General features: G+C 44.4%; 1 protein-coding gene across 1 annotated transcript in view; it reads left to right on the plus strand.

Moving 5' to 3' along the window:
* Window positions 1-24,979, plus strand: part of FBXO30 (F-box protein 30) — a 120,172-nt gene that overhangs the window by 46,135 nt on the left and 49,058 nt on the right. The gene's annotated exons all lie outside the window — the stretch shown is intronic.

Raw genomic sequence — 24,979 nt, forward strand, 5'->3', positions numbered from 1 at the left:
ACCAGTTCACCAAAAGGTAGCATGGCACTAGTACTGGCACTCTACTGCATATGAGAGTCATCAAAATTTACTGGCAAGTGCTAACAGAGATCAGGCCTGATTCTGCAAACACTGCAGTTTTGTATGCAATGTATCAAATGACAGTGACCTACTGACACTGCACTTTCTGGGGGAGAAGGGGGGGGGGTAAGCGTAGGAGTAAAACGCAGGTGCCAGGCCTGATCCCGTTAACACTGCGTTTTTGGGGACACTATACTAATGTGAACGTTGGTATAGTGCTGATCTGATCAAAGATATTGATCCGTTCAGACACTATAGTAGCAATGGAGGTTTGTGTATGAGCGTGTTCCTGGCAATCAAGGGGTTAAATGTGATTACTGGTGAAGTGACGGGCAATATGACGCTATCTGGGAGGGGCATGAAAACCATGGGAGCGCGAATCACGTGTGTGTGTGTGTGTATATACAGTTGCAAGAAAAAGTATGTGAACCCCTTGGGATTACGTGGAGTTTTGCATGAATTGGGCATAAAATGTGCTCTGAACGTCATCGAAGTCACAACAATAGAAGAACACAGTCTGCTGAACATAATACTACACAAACATTAGATGTTGCCATGGTTTAATTGCACATAACATGTAAACATTCACAGTGCAGGGAGGAAAAAGTATGTGAACCTTTGGACTTAATAACTGGTTGACCCTCCTTTTGGCAGCAATAACCTCAACCAAACGTTTCCTGTAGATGCAGATCAGACCTGCACAACGATCTGGAGTAATTTTGGACCACTCCTCTTCACAAAACTGTTTCAGTGTAGCAATATTCTTGGGATGTCTGGTGTGAATCGCTCTCTTAAGGTCATGCCACAGCATTTCAATCGGGTTGAGGTCAGGACTCTGACTGGGCCACTCCAGAAGGCGTATTCTGTGCTGTTGCAGCCATTGTTTTGTTGAATTACTTGTATGCTTTGGGTCATTGTCCTGTTGCATCACCCATCCTCTGTGGAGCTTCAGTTGGCGGACAGATGGTCGTACGTTTTCCTGCAAAATGTCTTGATAAACTCTGGAATTCATTTTCCCATCAATGACAACAATCCGTCCAGGCCCTGAGGCAGCAAAGCAGCCCCAAACCATGATGCTCCCTCCGCCATGTTTTACAGTGGGGATGAGGTTTTGATGTTGGTGTGCTGGGCCTTTTTTTCTCCACACATAGTGTTGTGTGTGCTTCCCAAACAACTCAATCTTGGTTTCATCTGTCCACAGTATATTTTGCCAGTAGTGCTGTGGAACATCCAGGTGCTCTTTTGCAAACTTCAAACATGCTGCAATATTCTTTTTGGACAGCAATGGCTTCCTCCGTGGTGTCCTCCCATGTACTCCATTCTTGTTTAATGTTTTCCTTATTGTAGATGTGTCAACAAAAATGTTAGCATGTGCCAGAGATTTCTGTAGGTCTTTAGCTGACACTCTGGGAATTCTTCTTTACCTCATGCAGCATTCTGCGCTGTGCTCTTGCAGTCATTTTTAAAGGACGACCACGCCTAGGGAGAGTAGCAACAGTGCTAAACTTTCTCCATTTGTAGACAGTCTGTCTTACCGTGAACACATGAACATCAAGGCTTTTGGAGATACTTGTGTAACCCTTTCCAGCTTCATGCAAGTCAACAATTCTTGATCGTAGGTCTTCTGAGAGCTCTTTTCTGCGAGGCATTGTTCACATCAGACAGTGCTTCTTGAAACCAGTAAACCCAAAACAGGTGTGTGTTTTTTAAGGGCAGGACAGCTGTCAGCAACACATCCAATATCATCACACTGATTGGAGTCAAGGTTGGCTCACTCCTGGCTCCAATTAGCTCTGGGAGAAGTCATTAAGCTAGGGCCTCACATACTTTTTCCTCCCTGCACTGTGAATGTTTACATGTTATGTGCAATTAAACCATGGCAACATCTAATGTTTGTGTAGTATTATGTTCAGTAGACTGTGTTCTTCTATTGTTGTGACTTAGATGACGTTCAGAGCACATTTTATGCCCAATTCATGCAAAACTCCACGTAATCCCAGGGGGTTCACATACTTTTTCTTGCAACTGTATATATATGTGTATATATATATATATATGTGTGTGTGTGTGTGTGTGTGTGTGTGTGTGTGTGATTTTGCGCACCCGTACCGCCCTGTAGCAGTATTTCTGCTATAGGGCGGTCAGGAAGCTGTTACATAAGCGGTTTGTGTTGTGGCGCTGCGTTACTTTTAACTGACAATTGCGCAATCATGCAATGCTGCACCCAAATGAAATTTACGTCCTTTTTTTTTTGCCCCACGAATTGAGCTTTCTTTCAGTGGTATTTGATCGCTTGTGCGTTTTTTATTTTTTGCGCTATAAAAATTAATGAGCAACAATTTTTATAAAAAAAATATATATTTTTGGACTTTTTGCTAAATGTCCAGTAAAAAAATTTTACAATATGTTTGTCATAAATTTAGGCCAAAATATATTCTGCGACATGTCTTTGCTAAAAAAAAAAAAAAAAAAAAAAAAATCCCAATACATGTAAATTAACCGTTTCAATACCGTGCAATTTTACACCTTCCTGCCCAGGCCATTTTTCAGGTTTCAGCGCTCTCACAGTTTGAATGACAATTGCGCGGTCATACAACACTGTACCCAAACTAAAATTTTATCATTTTCTTCACACAACTAGAGCTTTCTTTTGGTGGTATTTAATCACCACTGGGGTTTTTATTTTTTGCTAAATTAACAAAAAAAAGACCAAAAATTTTGAAAAAAAACCACATTTTTCTTTGTTTCTGTTATAAAAGTTTACAAATAAATAATTGTTCTAAATAAATTTAGGCCGAGATGTATTCTGCTACATGTCTTTGGTGAAAATAACCCAAATTAGGATGTATTTTTTAGTTTTTAGGAAAGTTATAGAGTTCACAAACTATGGTATAGATCTGAAAATTGATCAATCCTGAAGTACTGACAGCCAATCTAATTTCTTGAGGTCCAAGAATGTCAAAATAGTACAGATATCCCCAAATGACCCCTTTTTGCAGAGTAGACAGTCCGACGTACTTCATAAGAGGCATGGCGAGTTTTTTGAAGTTGTATTTTTTTGTCATTTTTCGGAAAATGAAAAAAATTATTTTCACTATTTTTTTTTTTTACATACTGTCACCAGTACAGTACAGCGTCATCATATAACTGGCATGGCGGTGAACAGGGACACTGACTGGTGACAGTATGAAAAAAAAAAATATATATATATTTTTTTTTTTTTATTATATTTAATTTTTTATTACTTTTTTTTATTTTTTTTAAGATTTTTCATATTTTACTTCGACCAAAATAGTACAATGTTACCATAGTAACATTGTACTACTTTGGGGAAGTGATCAGTATTTTTTTTTTTTTTTTTACACAATTTGCTTATAGCAAAGAATTACTTTGCTATAAGCAAGCATTTACCTGAATGAAATCGATTCATTCAGCTTTTTTTTTTTTTTTTTTTTTTTGTGCTTAGCTGTGATTTGGTCACAGCTAATCACATGACATGTGCATGTGATTAGCTGTGACCATTCACAGCTAGGCACTAGTATACAATGGATGGCATCATGAATGAAGCCATCCATTGTATACAACTGTCATGTGACCTGCTGTGATTGGTCACAGCAGGTCACATGGTACCAGTAACGGGAGGCGGTACTCGGATCTGTCATCGGCCGTGTCCGAGGTGCACGGCCGATGACAGATCGCACTGCTGCGCCGCTCTGCACTAGCGCAAACGGCGCATGTGCGGGAGCACGCCAAATGGCGTGTACCCGGAACGGAGAGACACTTCTGAAGCCGCCAAACGGCCATTGGCCGGGCGGCTAATGGTTAATTGATTTACGTGAAAGTTATAGCGTTTACAAATCACAATATAGATGATGGATTTTTTTTTTTAAACGAATATCAGCAATCAGCGACTTATAGCGGGTCTGCGGTGGACATTCTGGCACTCGGGGGGGGGGGGGGGGGGGAACTGACTTGGGGTCACTGACCTCCCCAGTGACAACAGTACAGTGATCAGTGCAAAAAATAAAGCACTGACACTGTACTAATGGCACTGGGGAGGAAGGGGTTAATATTTGAAGGTAATCAAAGGGTTGTGTGTGAGGGGAGTGTTTTACTAGGGGGCGGGGGGGGGGGTGCTTCACTGTAAGCACACTGATCTGGAAAGCTGAGCTCAGCAATCCTGATCAAATGGCTCAAACTGACAGGGAGGAGAGTGCCATTGAAAACAGTGCAGCCTTCCTCCCCGTCCATGTTTGCACGCAATCGCCGAGCTCCAGCGGGTAGTCACTGGCCAGGACCTGGTGACCGACACCCGCGGCCGCGATCACGAAATATACTACGTGATCCTGCTCACAGGGGCCGCCTTGTATATGTACTGCCGTCTGTCCCCTTGTGGTTAATTTTATGATATTATAACCCGAAAGTGAGCAGTGCATTACATATCTACAAGGAAAAAAGTTACAGAAAAGACAAAAAGACACACAATTGGCTATTCACTATGAAATACTTTAACCACTTGCTGCCCAGCCACCGCATATAAACAGTGGCAGGGCGGCGCTCGTAGGCAAAAGCACGTTTTAAAACGGCTGCCTTCAAAACAGGTAGGGGGCGCGCGCCCGCCCTACCTGTCCCGCGGGTGTCAGCCATTTGTAAACGCTATAACTTTCACGTAAACCAATTAATTTACATGTATTGGGATTTTTTTTTAGCAAAGACATGTCGCAGATTGCATTTTGGCAGAAATTTATGACTAAATTTTGATTTTTGCATTTTTTTTTACTGGACATGTTTTATAGCAAAAAGTCCAAAATATTGTTTTTTTTCCTCCAAAATTGTCAGCCTTTTTTTTTATAGCGCAAAAAATAAAAACCGCACAGTCGATCAAATACCACCGAAAGAAAGCTCAATTTGTGGGGAAAAAAAGGATGTAAATTTCATTTATGTACCGTATTGCATGACCGCGCAATTGTCCGTTAAACTAGCACAGCGCTGTATAGCAGAAAAATGGCGTAAATTGCAGTATTTATACCATAGTTTGTAGACGCTATAACTTTCACACAAAGCAATCAATATACACTTATTGGAATTTTTTTTACCAAAAACCTGTAGCAGAATACATTTTGGCCTAAATTTATAACTAACTTTGAGTTTACTATATATTTTTTATAGCTGAAAGTAAAAAATATTGTTTTTCTTCAAAATTTTTGGCCTTTTTTTGTTTATAGCGTGAAAAATAAAAAGCGCACAGGTGATCAAATTACACCGAAAGAAAGCTCTATTTGTGTGAAAGAAAGGACGTAAATTTTGTTTGGGTGCAGCATTGCATGACCGCGCAATTATCAGTTGAATTAGTGCAGCGCCGAGTAGCAAAAAGAGGCCTGGTCATTAAGGGGGGTAAATCCTCAGGTGCTCAAGTGGTTAAGGGGGCCGGAATGTGGCCAGCGGGAGTAGAAATGTCCCGGTATCGGTGGGAGTGATGCTGTCCCTTTTTAGGTGGAGGAATAGTGTCCCATTAGTATCAGTGGGAAGTTAGTGCCCCATCTTTGGTACTAGGGGAGAAGAATGGTGACCCATCATTATTGTCAGTGGGAGAAATGGTGTCTCATTGTTGGTGTCAGCAGGGGTGTGGAAATTTTTGAAAAAACTACTTGTCCAGGGACCAAATCAGTGTTCCAATCCACTTGTCCCTCATGACAATCTACTTGTCCAAATTAAAAAAAAAAAAGAAAAAAATTTTAACCAAAACCGTATTTAAATCCAAGGTGATTTTTAGATTGTCTGTCTGGGGCTTTTAACACAAAAGTGTCTTTATGGCAACTTAAACAGCGCAATGTAAATTACTACATGTTTATCTCCTCCTCCCCTCCCTGCCTGTCTCCAGTACCGCACTCAGGGACTAGCAGGGAGAGGAGAAACCTTATAGTGTAATGAGCACCGATTGGCTGCTTGTCAGGAAAGGGGAGTGTTGGGCTTATCCTTTATCCCTTTCGCTGTCAGAGTCGTTTTTGCATGCTTCAAAAAAACCATTTTAGGCCTGAAAATTACATAAAACCCCCAAACATAATATATTTTCTGAAAGCAGAGACCCTAGATAATAAAATGGTGGCAGTTCCAATTTTTTATGTCGCATGATATTACTGCAAAATTTCAGTAAAAAATACCAGTAAGTTAATTTTAGGGCACAAAAAAAGCAATAAATTACAATTTTTTGTTTTGTAAAATATAAAAGACGAGGTTGCATCGAGTAAATATCCAACATGTTAAACCTTAAATTTGTTTTGTGCTTGTGAAATGGCGACGAACTTCAGTACCCTGTTCCATGGACCTTTTGGTCTTTGGCTTCCCCCAGGTGAGCACCACCACACATGAGCTCACTTCTGTGACCCCTTTTATGGAGTCCCACTGGGCCCAGGGCCTGCCTTCCTGCAGATTGTTAGGGGTTACCCACCATTCTTGTGAGGACTATGGAGTCAGGACTAACTTTTTATCCAACCCTGGGCTGAACAGCAGGGAGCCTTCAAAGGGGGGGGGGCCACATAGTTTACCTTTTTGAAGTGATGTCACCTTCCCATGCTTTAACCCCTTCTGGCTGAATTAATAAGTGCGGCTGTTTTGGCTAAGGCCTTAACAGATTTGACCGCGGCATCCACCAGCTAGACTACTGCCTTCCCAATCGCTGAGAGGGAATCTAGCACCTCATCTGACTTGGCACCCTGCGACAGGTGTTTGGTCAGTCTTTCCATCCAGAAGTCTGTATTCCTGGCAATGCAGGTTGCTGCCAGAGCTGGGGCCAGGGCAGATGTGTTAGCATCCCATACCTTCCTTAGGAGGGATTCAGACCTTTGAGGATTAAAGGGAGCATAAATGATTTGATGGACCAAAGGAGAGGTCAGACGTCTTGGTAACCTGTAGCATTGCACTATCCAACTTAGGGAGCTTAAAGAATGTATCTTCCTCATCCTCTTTAAAGGGGAACCTTTTCTTCAAAGTCTTAGGTCTGACCATTCTCCTTTTCGGATCCTTCCATTCCTGTAGGATTAATCCTTTAAGGATTGGTGGAAGGGGAGCACCCTAGCATGGGCCTTAACTAAGCCTCTATACATTTTATCCTGTGCTGAAGTCTCTCTGGAGGTTTCTGGGATCTCTTCAGTCACGTAGAATGCCTGAAGGAGCCCCTCGAAGTCTTCCAGCAGAAATAGGTGCCTACCAGGCTTAACTTTTTCACCTGCCTCACTACCCAGATCTAGATCCCCCCTCCTCCCGATTTGTGGTGTGATTTAGGCCGACTCTCCAGCTTTCTCTTACACTCCTCATCCCTTACTTGGGCAAGAGGAAGCATCTGGGAAGACGGGAGGAATACACTGGGGCCCCCTCTGGAGCTAAAGCTTTTCCTCTGAGCACAGGACTTCTCTAGGGGTTTGCTCCTCTAGGCTTGGGCCCTGTGGCTGTGCCACCGAGTTTCAGAAGGACTCCATCATGGCTATTATCTTCACTTGCATAGATGCTAGGAAGTCTTTCATCAATCCTGAAGCCTCTTTCTCTGCCAGTTTGTTCATGCATCTATAGCAAAATGGTTTAGAATGTGGCCTAGGTAACTTGTGGCTTCCTCTGTTCTACCTACTAATCTCTCTCTATAGCCCCCCCCCCCCCCCCGGCATCTCTCAGTGCTTTTACAGGCCATGCTGTGTTCCTGGCCCCACTTATTTCTGGTCACACGGCCGGAAGATCCTGTGGAGACAGAGTTAGGCTTGGAGTGCACGCTTCCTGCTTCTTTGCAATCCACTGAGTGCTGGAATTATGTGGGGAAGAGAGACAGCAGCCAGGCAGTGTTTTTACACACTACAGCAGCGGTTCACGTTCCCCTGTGATCGGAGTGCTCGTGGCAAGTGGGGGCAACCTGTGAGAAGGAGCAAGCCTGCTGGTTAGTTTGGGCCTTCCTGTGCCTTCCTCACAGGGGTACCATCCGACCCCCTTTTGGTCACAGAAAACCGCAAACGTTCCAATGTAGGGAGAAACACAATCAATACTGAAGGGGAAGGGAGAGGACTTATAACAGCTGTAAAGTGATTGTGTTTCCTGTAGGAAGTGTGCATGTACACATAGGATAACATGCAGGGGAGTTTAGAGGCAGTTAAAAAAATAAAAAATAAAAAAAGTATGGCACCCAAAACAGCAGCTGTAAAAATGCCCAGTGTGCATGAGGCCTAATGCAAGAAATGCATTAAGGAAAAAAAACATTTTGGCTTTAAACCCACTTTAAATCTGCTTTCAAGGTTTCCTTTTACTGTAAGTAGTTCATTTGGACCAAAATGGTCCAAACAAACTATTTCCTTCACTAAGTGCTGCAATGTCTGTAAGTTTATGTACAGTACACAGTGCTGGGTTCTGGCTGCGAGACAGAGGCTTCCAGTTTTACACCCAGAACAATGCATAGTCGGTCTTAGTGGAGCTCAGCCATTGATAGGCAGCTTTGTATTCTGTTAATAAACACAAAGCTTCCTCTGGTTGGCTGAGGCGGAGAGCATGACGTCATCAGCCCGTCCCTCCACTTCAGCCAATCAAAGCAAAACCTGTATTCATTCACAGAATACAAAGCAGTCTAAGAATGGCTGAGCATCAATCAGACCAACTCTTCACCTGTGTGAGACGAGAGAGTCTGTCTCACAGCCAGAACCCAGCACTGTATGTAGCTGAAGTTACATGCAGTACATACAGGGCTTAGAGACACTGCAGCACTTGGTGAAGGAAATAGTTTGTGTAGATCAGCTTGGTCCAAATGAAATTTTGAAAGTGAAAGGAAACGGGAAAATCAGCTGTAAGTGAGCTTCTCTGAGAGATGTGACAATGCCACGTCTGTGGCCTATATCAATGAAATAACGCTAACTCTTAACTACATATATAAAAATACTATGATGAAAAATTATTGATCAATGTAATCAAATAACCAAATGGTGTCCAAGTGTAAATAAACTCTTTAGGTCAGGAGTACTGAATTAAAATTCACGGATGTCTGGTCGCAACATTTTCTTTCTGCAGAAGTCTGAAAATCATTTTTCTTCTATTACTCGGGTCTTTCACATTACAGCCCCCTTTGCATTAATATCCTCAGTCCCCCCTTTCCCATCACAGCCCCCATACATCACAACTCCCTTTCACATCAGTCTTTCCTTGACATCACCGTCTCCCTTGCAATCACAATCCCCCACATCACAGCTCCCCCTCTCCTGACATCACACACCTTTCATATCACAGCTCTCTCCTCTCACTTTACAGCCCCCCATATCACAGTTCCCTCATACAACATCTCCATATAACAGCCCCCCATATCACAGCTCTCCTCACATCACAGCCCCCCAGTATTATAGCTTGCCCCTTTCAAATCCCAACTCCCTCTTATCATAGCCCCCCATTTCACAGCTCCTCCCCCTCACGTCACAGACCTTCATTTCACAGCTTCTCAATTCTCAGTCCCCCATATCAGAGATCCCCCCCCCCCCCTCACTTCACAGCACCTCCATATCATAGCTCCCTCCTCTCACTTCACAGCCCCCCACATCACAGCTTGCCCATATCACAGATCCCCTTCTGATATCACAGCCCCCTCTACCGCATAATCTTCCCCATACCTTAACACATTGTGGAGGGCGGGAGGAATGGCCAGGTGGACTCCTATTCTATATGTACTCATCTGCCGCCGCAATAGTCACTGCTGCTGTTGAAATCACAGCAGAGAAGAGGCTGGGAGGATTGGAAGGAAGGACTCCTCTTCTGAATGTACTGGCTTGCTATCGCCACCGCTGAACTCGGAGCAGGGAGAAGGGTGAAAGGAATGAAAGGATGGACTCCTCTTCTGAATGTACCGGCTTGCCGCCACTGAACTCAGAGCAGGGAGGACGACGGGAGGCATAGGTTTCCACTGTGGATGGGAGCTGCCCAACTCTTCTTGGTAAAAAGCAAGTGACCTGCATTAAAGGTTGGCTTCCCCTTTCCTGCTCCCCTGTAGACCTGCAGTGTTTCCCACCCTCCTCCCAGCTATGAGTTAAGCAGCGTCAAGCTGGTACATTCAGAAGAGGAGTCCATCCTTCCATTCCTCCTGCTGAAATTCAACAGCAGCAGCGATGACAGCCACGGCAGAAGAGTACATACAGAACAGGAGTCCACCCTACCATTCCTTCCGAATTACTAACAGCTGCAGCAGCGGGAGGAGAGAAGTCCACTCAGGTTGCTAAGTGGCGTGGCCACGATCCGCTTTTTAGTGATGCCTGCTTTAGGTGCTTAAACTAACAAAAGAAGAATTGAAAGTCCTTGATAAAGGTTTAAAATTTGCCCCTAAAAAGAGTGTTAATTTAACGTGTATGTTGATCTCCAAAAATGTGAGAATTAAATGAAAACCTGAAGTGAAACCAGAAGAGAAATTGGTTACTCATAGAGTAGAGATGAATAATTATCAGCATACATCTCTGAGAAACAAGTCACTATTTAACCCGCAAGTTAATGACACCTTTTTTTCTTATTTATTTTAGATTATTTATTTAGTAAAGATATTATTGTTTTGTATCTGATTTGATTTATAATACAGCGTGCTCGGACTGTTTAGAGCTATGGTTGGTCCGGTTGCTATAGTTACTAATGTGTATATCTTGTGTGAGCATCACTGGGCGGTCTATCCCTCCCCGAAGCCACGTGGTTGGTGGCGTAATGTGTGGGGCGGAGCTTAGTGATGTCAGTTTCAATTGCGGACCTGAAGTGTGGTGATTACTTGCTATCTTACTGGTTTCTATACTCTGGGACATTGTGAATGAAACTCTGTTCATGCTTTTTATTTAATGATTTTACACTGTGGGAGGCTGTTCTCTCTTCCTATATGCCAGTGTTTCTCAACTCCAGTCCTCATGGACCCCCAACAGGTCATGTTTTCAGGATTTCCCTCAGATGAAACAGCTGTGGTAATTACTAAGGCAGTGAAACTGATCAAATCACCTGTGCAAAATAATGGAAATCCTGAAAACATGACCTGTTGGGGGTCCATGAGGACTGGAGTTGAGAAACACTGCTATATGCTGAGGTGGAGTTGTGAAGAAATCCTTGTGGATGATCCTGCTTTATTATCCCTGTTAATGTTATAACCTGGTCTTTGCTGCCATCTGGAGCCCATTTATGGAGTTACCATGCTTTTTTGACCTATGTTGTTATATAGGTCCACTATTTGAGGCGAGCGGCCATCCTATTCTCAGGTGGAGTGGCACTGAATTCATGTTGCGGTGGAGAACTGTCAGTGGAAGCTGTGGAGCACTATTTGTTGAAGCACAATACTCATTGCTTTTTAAAATGTTTTTAACTGCTTCCTGTCTGCCCTATAGCAGATATAGTGCTACAGGGCGGCACGGATGCGCAAAATCACGTTTATATATACATGATTTTGCATTTCGCGGATGTGGCTGTCAATCTCTGGGTCCCTGCCGGGGATTAATTGCTGGCACCTGGTGTTTGAGGAGGAATACCAACTGAGGGAGAGAACTGTAAGTAAAAAAATTCCAGTTCTCTCCCCTTTCAGCTCCTGCACACTGCTATGCATGGCTTTACATAGCAGAGCCATGCATAGTGGTGTGCTTACAGTGAAGCGCACACACATGGCACACAGTTAACCCTTTGATCACCCCAAATGTTCACCTCTTCCTGCTGAGTGCCATGAGTGCAGTGTCAGTGCTTTATTAGCACTGATCACTGTATTGGTGTCACTGGGGATGTCAGTGACACCAAGTCAGTTCCCCCCAGTGTCAGAATGCCTGCCGCAGTCCCACTATAAGTCGCTGATCTCTGCCATTACTAGTTAAAAAAAACCCAAAAAAACCCAGTGTATATATACCGCCATTTTGTAAACGCTATAACTTTCACGTAAACCAATTAATTTACACATATTGGGAATTTGTTTTTAGCAAAGTTATGTAGCAGAATACATATTGGCCTAAATTTATGACGAAATTAGATTTTTTTTTTTTTTTTTTTTTTTTTTTTTACTGGACATGTTTTAATAGCAAATAGTCAATTTTTTTTCTCAAAATTGTCGGAAGTTTTTTTTTTTATAATGCAAAAAATGAAAACCGCACAGGCGATCAAATACCACCGAAAGAAAACTATTTGTGGGGAAAAAAGGACATAAATTTCAATTGGGTGCAGCATTACATTACTGCACAATTGTCAGTTAAAGTAACGCAGTTCCGTAAGGCAAAAAATGGCCTGGTCAGGAAGGGGGGTATATTCTCAGGAGGGCAAGTGGTTAAGCACCTAAAGACTTTATTTACACTTGAACACTATTTGGTTATTTATTGATTACATTTATTAATATTTTTCATCATAGTATTTTTAATATATATATTTAAGAGTTCGTGCAACACTATTATTATTTCATTGTATTTGAGTGTGGGATCACTTATAAGTGTTTTTGCAGCAACTTTTTATTTGAATTTTATTTTTGTAGTTGTGATCATTGCTCCTCTTTATTATTTCATTTGTGGCCTATATCGACCACCAGGGAGGTACCAGTATTCAGGCAGCCTAAACATAAGTCTGATCATCTCATGGGTGCAGAAACATTGCCCACCATTTCTGACATTCACATCCCAGAAGTGTACAAGTCGAAGGTGGATTACCTTTGCCATCACTGCTTGTACCAAGGGGAATGAGCCCTTCATCCTGACATCTTCAATCAAAAATGAGGGCTCCAGGTATGGACATCCTGGCCTCCAGGTTCAACAATAAGTTACCCCAAGGATCCGATGTCACTGGTATTGGATGCTCTGATAATTCTCTGGACCTTGCTACAGTGCAAAAACGCCATTCCTCCTGTGTGGATTCTGTCTTGTCTGTTTCACAGAATAGAGCAAGAAAAGAAACCGATGAGTCTTATTGCACCAAACTGGTCCAGAAGAACCTGGTACACAGACATACTCAAACATCTAAAAGCCTATCCCTGGCCTCTTCAAACAGGCCAGTTCTTTTGTCTCAGGGCCCCTTGTTCCATCTTGCTTCTCACTGGGTTTTACAACATGGCTGTTGAAACCCCGGTCTTGAGAGATGAGGGGTATTTGATTCATTCCAACAATGCTCAAAACCAAAAAAGTCACTTACAGAAAAACTCATTGTTCCTGGAAATCCTCCTTTGCCTGGTTTGAGCACAGGCACTTAATTGCAAGAGATGAATGTTCTCGGCACTTGACCAGAATAGAAGTATTGTTAAGGGACAGTTATCGGCTTTGTCCATTTTGCTCTAAAAACCCTTACAGCACCCTGTGCTACCTTTCAATCTCTGTTTTCGTTTTCTATGGCCTGCAGAAGCTGTTAAATTAGATTTTTGCAATTTATAAGAGATCTTCTATTTAATCTTTGGGGGTTTTAATAAATGTTTGCTTAGTGGTAAATGTACACCACCATGCGCATGTGTGGCTCAATGTATATTACTGCTGACAGGCTGGGAGAAGCATTTTTGACAGAAGAGATCAATAGGGTTTCTTTTTTGTCATGAAAACTGTGCCTGTTAGCGATTATTTAAAAATTTAATTTACTTCCACTTTAAAGTGTTACTAAACCCACAACCGTAAAATCAGTCCTCTGCATTGTGTAAGACCTATCATGTGGAGACGCTCTGCACATGCTCAGTTTGGTGTGTATTGCTAGAGATTTTTTTTTTTTTTTTACTTGGGTGAGTGCATGTGACCAGCACAGGGCCAATCAGCACTGTCCAGAGGTCAGGGGTTCTGCATCTTTCTAGAGCAAAATAAGAACTCCTCCTGCAAACTTTAACCAGTGCTCAGCTGCACACTGATACAGTTCACAAGACTGCTGTAACTGCTGACATGAAAAGGTATACAGCAGTTTAGTTTATATTTACTAAAATAACTGCACTTCCATGTTCTGTGTACTGTGGGAGACCAGATATAGTGAATCCTGGGTTTAGTAACTGGTAAGAGGAAATGTTATTTACCTATATCTATATAGATATATATCTATATCTTGTAGTTCAGTACAAGACAGAGGCCACCCTCCCCCCTGTTCCTGTGTTACTCTACCCCACTTTTTTTTTTTTTTTTTTTTATCAAGTAAGGCAAAGTTATTTAGGGGTATGCTCAGTGTACGTGTCCAGCAAAGCTTTGCCAGTGTACAATTACCTGAAGGTAGCCATCTATAACCTAGGGTATATGAATATCAAGTCTGTGTCCCGTGCTGTTCTTCAGGATATGAAATGTGCAGGCAAGTCAAAATTAATTTTCTCTTACATTCATTGACGGACACAGCCTTTCTTCATTTTTAACCAAACAGGGTTTATGTAGCCCCACCTACAGGAGTAGACACTAGGCAAAAAAAAAACTCGGCACCTCCTATGGGCAGTCCTTTCTGGGTATGAAACACCCTCTCTGCTATAGGTCTTCAGTCATTCTACCTAGTGTCTTCAGGAGTACGACATGCTTTGTGCTGGGACTTTTGTTCCCATGGATTTTTTCCTTTTATTTGTTTTCCTAGGATTTCTCTTTTTCCTGTGGAGATCTATCAACAGTCAGGCTGAGCGATGGGCTAGATAATCTGGATCACCCCAGTCTGACCAGCGATCGCACGCAGATGGCTAGATCTGCGCTCAGTCAGCCACAGCGGGCGGCCAGCGAGTTAAGCGTCTCACGGGATCACATATGAGTGGGTGCCTATAGTCCATGTCAGTGTTACCCCTGGCCGACAGCCCCCCACTTTGGTGGAGAGGAGGATCTGTAATGGAGCCACAGCACTTCTGCGTGTTCCAACCAGAGGTGGCCTGATGTTTCTGCTGCTTGTGGGTTCTCTCCCCCCTTGTTGGTATCTGATTCTGTTGGTTTCTACGCCCCCTCCGCGGGTGTCAGCATCACATGGTCAGGCCGCCTGCAACTTTAGGCTGGGATTTGCAGCTTATTCGGGAAAGTGCTGCCATTTTCTTTGTGGGCTCCTGCCTTTATTCGCTATCATTTCACCCACGCTCTGTGCCGGAGGCAGACGTTCTGCAACCCTATAATCCGATGGGGAGGGACTCGGGTGGTGGTCATTCTGGTGGCCGCCATGATTGAATGGGGCATGTTGCCCTTGTCCTTCCCTGCCTGGAAGCGTGGGGAGCTTGGGGCTGATACCTGCAGGGCGGGGGTATACGCCGACCGGGATGGTGGCTTCACTTTGTTGCCTTGTGTGCACTCATCTCCCCAATTGCAGTCCTCTAGCAGTGATTCTGCATAGTGGGACAGCACCTGGCGACCTTGTATATGTAGCCCTGGCCGGCTGTCATTTTCTCGGTGTTCTGTGCGACTCTATGGGCACTGATGGCGGGGATGGCTTTCTGCTTCATTCCCCTGTAGGAGGAAGCAGGTGGGGTTTGACACCCTCCCCTGCGTTTTTTGTGGTGGTGCCTTAAGGAGCTGTTTGCCCCTGGCCCTATGTGTGGTCAACCTGGGGAGGTGCTTGGACCCTGGATGTGGCTTTGGCATGGAGGACTGGTTCCACTTTTATGGAGGGCTCCAGTCACCTCCCTCAATGTTGACATGTCCCGGGGGGGGGGGGGTCTCGTCGGGCTGCGTTCAGGTTGTCTGTCCTGCTGCTGGACCTGGGGCTCCATGGTATGTATACTGCCCAGTCCAAGGGGGCTGTCACTCACTAGCTATTGTGCTCAGTTGGGTGGTCTTCCTGGCTGGAGACTGTTAGGGCAGTGGACCACTCATCCTATTGAGAAACTTTGTTTCCAGTCCTAGAATTTTTGGCATGGTCTTTTGTGTCGCCTGCAGTCCTGGAGTGGAATATGAGCTTACTCCTTGGTTTTGCAGTGGACAGTGTCCTCCAGTTTCCATGGCTCTGTCAGCCTGGCTCGTCCAGAGCCTCAGTACATTTGTAACCCAAACTTGCATGTGGCCGCTGCCTTCCAGATCTTTTTCTTGGCTTTGCGTTTCAGGGTTTTTTCTGTCCTGGGTGTTGGGCTGCGGAAATCCCTCCCAGGGGGAGTGTCACTGGGTGTTACTTTGAGAGACTCCTGCAGAACTTCACGGGTGATAAGTACCTTCTTCTTGCAGGTCAAGAAGGGGAAGGCCTTGCATCAATAGCCTGGGCCTTCACTGCACAAGAGATTTTTTGTTCCCCTGTTCCATCCCTACCAAGGGCTCCATGCCTCTCGGGTCCCTGTGGATGGGGCCAGTTGCTTCTGGATCCTTGAGTCCATCTAACCTGCATATAGGTCCACCTCTTCTTGGAGGTTCGGCCCACCCATTTCCAAGGTAGGGGGTTGGATTGCTGATTCTCTGGTCTGTGGACCTCCTGTATCCTGACAAGTAGTTCCAGGAACTGATTTATGTCTGGCCTCAACTTAGTTTCCTTATCCACCAGAGAAATTCTGCCCTTCCAATTGTCTTCATCCATGGTCGTGCCTGCGGTCCCGGTCCGCTGCCGGACTTTTTTTCTCTGGAATAATTGTCCATGTCCCAGAACCGCAACAGTTTCCCAACCATGGAGGGGTTTGCCTGCTTCTTGGCCTGATGGCCTTGACTTGCTTCCTGCTATTTTAAAGGTTCAAGTTCGTGTTTATCCAGTCAGTGGTGGCCTCTTCTTCTCATCAGGGTATGCCCAGAGACGTCTAGGAGGCATACCTCCACATTTCCATGTGTGCGGGATGTCAATGGTTATTAAGATTGCTGCTGAGGATGCCCATTGTCAAATTGTGGTGCTCCCCTCTGAGCTGGTCTTGTCTCCTTGGGGGCCTTAGGAGGTGCTGGCTGCAGTCCTGGTGTTGCTGAGAAAATGGGGGATTGCTGTAACTGGCTCCTGCTGGCGAACTCCCAGGTCATACTGACGCACAATGTTGAGAGCATGCTAAGCTTGCTGCAGGGCTTCAGATGGGTCCTGAACCTCAACATTCTACCCCAACCAGGAGACTGGAGTATCTGGGCCTGCTTTGCGACTCGGGGCAGGCCACAGGGTTTCTCTTGATGGTCATACTCTGGAAATGTCAGACTGCCGGCCATCTGCTCTTGTCCCACAAGTGGTTGTACATGTGGTCTTGTATGCAGGCTTTGGGTCTTATCATGCCTGCCTTTGAGGCGGTACAGTTGTGAGGTTCCATTCGAGAATTCTGCAGCAGGTACCCCTGCCCAAATGGGACGTATCTGTAGTCTTCCTAGACCACCAGATGCCCCTGGGACAGTCGACAAGAGTCTTCCTCCTATGGTGGTTCTGGTCTCCTGCCCTGTGAACTGAGAAGTCTTTTCTGCTTCTTCATTGGTCAGTCATCACCCCTGTCCGGCTGCAGAGGTGTCCTGAGTTCAAGATGGGCAGAGGCTGTTAGAATCCAGAAGAGGCTTGGTTGTCCATCATTAGGGTGCTGGGAGTGATCAGGTTACATCTGGTGCTCTGGTCGAGCCTTTGCAAGGGGCTTCCGGTTGTGATCCCATTGGATGTTGCCACCAGTAGCCTATGTCAACCACCAGGTTGACTCATGAAGGGTGGCGGAGATGCTGGAGGCTTCTCGCCTTTTGGCGGTGGGTGGAATAGCATGTTCTGGCTTTCTGCTGTGCTTCTTGCCAACGTTGAGAAATGCCAGGTTCTTTACCTCTAGCGTCAGTCGCTGGATAAGGGGGTGTGGCCCCTGCACCCAGATGTATTTCTGCATTGGGGAACCCAAGCTGTAGATTTTCTTGTGGTCCACCTCGACAGGAAGGGGCCACGGTTGTGATGGGAGTGCAGGACCCCTGGTGGATGCACACCTGTGCTGGGGGCAAACTGGGTTTGGTACCATCTCTTTACACTTTTTTGTTCTCTCTCAAACTGCTCCTTCACTAATTTCCACAGGATTGCAGGATGGTGGCTGACAGGAGTCCAATCGTTCTCAAAGCTCCCACCCTGCTCTGGGATGCACCGCAATGCTGCAGCTGGTCTCGGACACTCCGCCAGCGGTCACTTCTTCTGAGGACCGTGCGGCTCAGAGTTAGTCTCTTCCACCCTATGTTACTGGCTCTAACTCAATGGCAGAGCTCTTGTATGCCAGATTTGTGGTGTGTGACATGCCACACACGGTTGCAGGCTTGCAGTCTGCCTTTTAGAAGATATCATCACCCCTGGGTAGCTTGTACGTCCAGTGCAAAGCTCTGGATCTTCATTCCTGTCCCTTCTTGGTGGTTCCAGTGTTAGCCTTTATTCCCTAGCGCATTGGTTAATAAACGTGCCTTGAGTACCATTACTGCTCTGGCTTTTGCCCTCTGTCTTTTGTCAGCGTCTTTTGCCCACACCCTTCCTGCCTTGCACCTTTCCTGGGGTTCGTCTGGTGCCACCTGTGTTCTGCCTGTTCCCACTGTGGGATGTCAATTTGCTTCTTATGATTCTCCAGAAGTCTTTCCTTGGAGAGTATGCTGGATATCCCTGTGCTTCACTTTCTCAAGACGTTCTCTTTTTGATTGCCACTGCTTCTTCGAGGTGGACGTCTGTGTTAGCAGTTTTCGCTTGTGAGGCTTCCTAGTTTGTTTTACACAGGGGAAAGATAGTTCTAATCTATGGCTCTTCTTTCTATTGGAGGTGGGGCCAGTTTTTTTTCTCCTGACTGAGGTTATTGTGCTGACTTCTGTGTCCACGGCCGTCATATACTACGGAGCTTGCGCTGCACTTCTTAGAGGTGGCCCGGGTCATTGGTGTTTACTTGGCCACTGCAGCCTCCTGTGATTAGTGCTCTCTGTAATTTCTGTTATCTGTGTTTCAGATTGCAAGGGGCTGCTGTGTCAGTGCACAATTGGGTGCACTGTTCCATAGTTGCTGTGTTTGCATCTTCAGATGCTTGGTTTTTGCTGCAAGGTTTTGCAGGCTTTGTCTTCTCCTCCTCCTCCTCCCTCCTTACGTTGCCTTTTGGTTTGCCCACCCCTTGTTGAGGCACTGTTTTGGGACATCCCTGTTTGGTTATGGATATTGAAGAAAGGCTGTGTCCATAAATGAATGTATGAGAAAACTGCTGTCTACAACAGTTCGCTTTCATCCACATTAGACTCACTTGCTCCTCTAACAACACAAAGCATCAGGCCACGACCATTACCACCAGAAATCTCAAACGACATAGTCATGCGCTGGAGCGATTTGTGGTGTAAAACCAAATCTCAACAAGCATTCACCCTATATAAATCTGCTCTCTTAACATACAAGTCCTCCCTTCATGCTGCCAAACAAGCCTACTTTGTCACTCTTATTAATACCTTGTCATCCAGTCCTCGTCATCTCTTCTCTACTTTTAACTCTCTACTTTCTCCACCCCCACCCAGTACCTCACTCACTGCTCACGAGATTGCAAATCATTTCAAAAACAAGATTGACGCAATTCGTAGGGGCATCTCCACTGCACAGTCATCCATTCCATTTAGCATACCTTATACTAAACCTTCCTCAACACTTTCCTCTTTTAACCTTGCTACTACTGAAGAGGTCACTAAGGTTTTCTCAGAAGCCCGTCTCACTTCCTGCTCCCTGGATCCTGTCCCCTCACAACTACTACGGTCACCCTCTTATTCCATCCTATGTTCCCTCACTCACATCTTCAATCTTTCCCTCTCTACTGGTGCCTTCCCCTCCCCTCTAAAGCAGGGGCACATCACTCCCATACTTAAAAAGCCCTCCCTGGACCCCACCAACCTGAACAACTTAAGACCCATCTCCCTGCTGCCATTTACCTCAAACTCCTAGAACGCTTAGTCTACAATCGCCTGAGCTCCCACCTCACCGACAACAACCACCTTGATCATTTACTGTCTGGCTTTCGCTCACTACACTCCTCTGAAACTTCCCTACTAAAACTCACTAATTATCTACTAACTGCTAAAACCAATGGCCACTACTCCGTACTACTCCTTACTACTTGACCTCTCTGCAGCTTTTGATACGGTTGACCATCCCCCCCTCCTCAAAAAACACCACTCTCTTGGCCTCAGAGACTCAGCTCTCTCCTGGTTCTCCTCCTACCTATCGCAGCGCTCCTTCAGTGTTACCTATAACTTTGCCTCCTCTTCTTCACTCCCTCTTTCTGTAGGGGTCCCTTAAGGTTCTGTCCTTGGACCCCTTCTCTTCTCCATCTACACCTCCTCCCTTGGTCACTTGATAAACTCCCATGGCTTTAAGTACCATCTCTATGCTGATGACACACAAATCGATCTTTCTACCCCTCACCTCACCCCTTCAGTCTCCTCTCGCATCACTAACCTACTAAGTGACATATCGGCATGGATGTCACTCCACTTCCTCAAACTCAATCTTTCCAAAACTGAGCTCTTAGTATTCCCCCCCCCCCCCCCCAGCCCGTGCCCCCTCCCCTGACTTCTCCATCAAGATCAATAACACAATCATCAGTCCCTCCCCTCATGCCAGGGTACTAGGTGTAATCCTAGACTCCCATCTGTCCTTTCAGCCCCAAATCCAATCACTGTCCAAATCTTGTAGACTTCACCTCCTAACCTCGGAAACCACTAAGCAACTTATCCACTCCCTTGTTATATCTCGCCTTGACTATTGTAACTCCCTCCTTATTGGCCTACCTCATCGCAGGCTATCCCCTCTTCAGTCTATCATGAATGCTGCTGCCAGAATCATCCACCTTACTAACCGTTCTGTATCTGCCACCCCCCTCTGCCAATCCCTCCACTGGCTTCCTGTTGCCCAACGGATAAAATTAAAAACACTAACAATAACTTATAAAGCCATTTATAACTCTGCCTAAAAATTACATCACCAATCTTGTCTCTAAATATCACCCACTCAACCGTACTCTCCGCTCCTCGCAAGACCTCTTACTCTCTAGCTCCCTTGTCTCCTCCTCCCATGCTCATCTCCAGGACTTCTCCAAAGCTTCCCCCATCCTCTGGAACTCTCTACCTCAATTTATCAGAGTATCGCCTACTCTGCTCACTTTTAGGCGATCTCTGGAAAACCTCTCTCTTCAGGGAAGCCTATCCTGCCCTCAGCTAATACTAGAATCTTCTACTCTTCCAACTAGTCCATCCCCCTAAGTTACATTTTTTACCACTAGCCCCTCCCTCCTAGATTGTAAGCTCAAAAGAACAGGGCCCTCAAATCCCTCTTGTATTGAACTGTATTGTTGCTGTATTGTCTTCCGTTATATTGTAAAGCGCTGAGCAAACTGTTGGCGCTATATAAATCTTGTATAATAATAATTAAAAAAAAGGGATTGTTTTGTTGCCACCGTAAAATCCCTTTCTGAGTTCATTGACGGACACATTGTGGATTTTTTTCTCCTTTGACACTGCTTGTGGCTGCCTGAAGACCTATGGCAGAGAGGGAGTTTTATACCCAGAGAGGACTGCCCATAGAAGGTGCTGAGTTTTTTTTCTGCCTAGTGTCTACTCCTGTAGGTGGGGCTATAAAACAGTGTTTGGTTATGGATAATGAACAAAGTCTGTGTCCATCAATAAACTCAGACAAAAGGATTTTTTTTTTATGGTATCGAATTTGAGCTTATTTAGTGCAATGTGTACCAGGACCTTGCCCACATTAAACTCCAAGATTGCTCCATCAATTCTATTGTATTATACAGTAAAGGGTTGTCTTACAGTACACCTAAAAGGAGAAGTTCGTTTTTTTATAAAAAAAAAAAAGAGTAATGCACATTTTTTTGCAGGTAAAAAAATATAACTATAAGGCCCCATGTACACGGGACACTTTTGAACGATGTAAACAGACTGCTGGAAAACGCAGGTTAAAAAAAGTCTGTTTAGCCGTGTTTGCATAACGCGTTTATGCGCGTTTGCGTTTAGAAGCATTTTTTAAAGATAAGCACAGGAGAACCTCCCAGATGCCCAGAATGCACTGAAAAGTGGTACATTATTACCTATTTCAGACTGTTTCAGAGAAATACAGAGAGTAGAAGCAGAGACAGAAGTATGTGTTGAGATAATTAGGTGTGAGTTGCTCATTACAGTTTCTTTTGTTTCCAAGGGTGGGAAAGGTGTCTGGTGGGGTCACCTGGTAGGGGGTCTTCATGAGGAATTTGTGGTGTGAATGGTCATTAACATATCTTTTGTTTCCAAGGGTGGGAGAGGTCTAAGGTGTGAATTGGTCATTACAATGTGTGACATGCTTGGTAGGAACATCCTGTTTTCAGTGTTTCGTCCATGATGAAAAAAGACTCTGGACAGCATTGGGAACTGGAAGAGTTAAAAAAAAGTTGCAAACACTTATAAACGTAATTTGCTGTGTTTACAAGCGTTTTGCGTTTGAAACGTTGATGAAATAGACTGCTGAACGCAAGTTTTCTGCGTTAAAAAAAAAAAAAAACCCTACTGTAAACTCAAATGCCTGTAAACAACTGTAAACGAAGATGTGTACATGGACACATAGGAAAACATTAGGGAGAGTTCACGGGCTGATGAAAAAAAAGCTGAACAGCTCCTAAACATGAGTTTATCAGCTGCAGTGTACATGAGCCCTAATAACTGCACCAAAAGTGTATTCAAATAATCATCCAGCTGCTGTCACAATATATTCTAGGAAGGCACCGAAATATTGGCGGACAAAAATAGTGTTATCAGCATTTTGCCCATAGGAAAAAAGGTGCCAATAATGGCCGCTGTAAATGCACGATTTTACCTGCGCTTTTGCTACGATTTTACCACATTTACGGTCATGTGACTAAAACCGCATCAAAGCGCAACATGTGTGTTTTTGATGGGTTTTCAATGCATTTCGGGCCTGGTTAACATCAATGCAGTTTGCGTTTTTGTCTTTTTGCGTTTTTGCATGCGCATTTTTGGATACGTTTTGCTTTATTTTTTATTTACTTTACTTTTTTTTTAAACTGACTATTTTCGGTTTTCGGCCAAATGCATCCTAAATTTATGGTTTCAGTCCAAGAATTTTCATTTCGGTGCCCCACTAATATTTTCTGTGAAGTGTGCAAAATAGTTATTTGTGTAACTGCACTCCTGTTGGAGTCCTATGTGATCTCAAACATCCAAAGATGGGTTAATGGATCCACTCCCTTCATTATTGGACTTGCAAAAAAGTCATGTGAGGTTCTCACAGTTCCAGTCTATTTGCCAACATGTCAAAAACAGAAAGGAAAGCTTCATAGTGAAAAACACGCTAATGCTGTGTCAGGGTAATCGCATGGTCTTGTACCATGTGATTACTGTGTCCAATCACTGCAATCACATGGTAAAGATAGGAAACTGAATGTAAAAATCGGTTCTCTCTGCTCTCATACAGATCATCTGTGAAAGCAGGGCGAACTGTTGCTGCAGCCTGTCACGCTGCATGTACACTCACAGACTGCTAGCCTGCCCCAGTGTCCCTCATCACATCCCCTAGTAAAATACTAATGAAAAGTGTAGCCACCCCCTGTTTCAGTGTCAGCAGTGCTCAAAGTGACACCTTCATACACCATACCAACGTGTTGATCACCGCAAATGCCTTGCCAGCAGCCTGATCATCACCAACGTCCTGATCACCACCATACACTATACCAGCGCCATGATTACTGACATACCAGCATCCTGATCATCACAATACGCCATTCCAGCGCCTTGATCACCGCCATACTCAGTACCAGCATCCTGATCACCACCACGTCTTGCCAGTGACCTGATCACCGTCCTATGCTATACCAGTGTCCTGATCACTGTCATATGCCATACCAACATCCTGATCACCACCACACCCCATATCAGATTCCTGATCACCGCCATAACCCATACCACCGTCCTGATCACTGCTATAAAGCATACCAACGTCTTTATCACCACCATACCCCATACCAGCGTCCTGATCACTGCCATAAAGCATACCAACGTCCTTATCGCCACCATACCCATACCAGCATCCTGATCACCCCCATACCCTATACCAGCATCCTCATCACCATCATACCCCATACCAGTGTCCCCAATTGTTTCCACAGTCCTGGTTCTCCAGGGCCTCTAAAAATGTGATAAATTACGCATCTCAGGAAATCTGATGCATAATTTATTAAATTTACAACTTTGTGTAAAAAATATTTTTCCATTTTCTTTCCGCATTTTCCAAAATCTTGTGGCAATTCTTCAAAAGAATCCCCATGTTTCCTACCTTAGGGTGTTTACGCTCCAACGTGGGGTCATTTTGTTGGTGTTTACTGTTCTGGTGTTCCAGGGCCTCAAAAAGTGTGATAGTCAGGAAATTAGATGCGTAATTTATGCCCCTAAGAAGCCTGAAGGTGTTCCTTGGGTTTTGGGCCCCTCCATGTGTATAGGCTGTGAAAAAGTCTTACACGTGGTATCGCCTCACTCGGGAGAAGTAGCAGAATGTATTTTGGGTTGTATTTCTAAGTATGTCCATGCTATTTGTTAGAAATATTGTATTTATGGACAACTTTTTTGCGGGGAAAAAAAAATAATTTTCTTTCCTACATGTTCCAAAAACTTCCGGTCATAGCAAACCTCTGCCCTCATAAGTTCTCTGGAGCTGATAAAAAGCCTTCCTCGCTCCAAAGATCTACCCCTAGTCATAGAGGTGAAGGGTTAGTCCACTTATCTCAGCTTAAAGAGAAGTCTGAAGCTTTCCTTTCATTCTACCTTTTACAGGAGGTGCACAATTAATTTTAATTGCTGTCCCCCCTCCCCTCTCTAGTTTATTTCCACTTCTACTCACGGCTTGGGAAAGAACAAGGCTTTCCTAACCCCATTCTCAATTTCTCATTACGGTGGGCTTTTGTTTGCTTTCCTAATTAGAATAAACCTAAGGACTTACTAACTCTTGAATAGAAATGGGAAGGCATGGGAAAAAATGGAAAAATTGTAAAAAAAAAAAAAACCAAAATCTTTTTCGGTTTCTTTCAAGACCGTTATTTTGTTTTTTTTGTGAAAATTTTGAAAAAAAGAGAATTGTGTAATATGTTCTTTTACAGTAA

The sequence above is a fragment of the Staurois parvus genome, unplaced genomic scaffold, assembly GCF_062004578.1.
Source record: "Staurois parvus isolate SC_StPar_1 unplaced genomic scaffold, SC_StPar_1.0 ptg000852l, whole genome shotgun sequence".
Lineage (NCBI taxonomy): Eukaryota > Metazoa > Chordata > Amphibia > Anura > Ranidae > Staurois > Staurois parvus.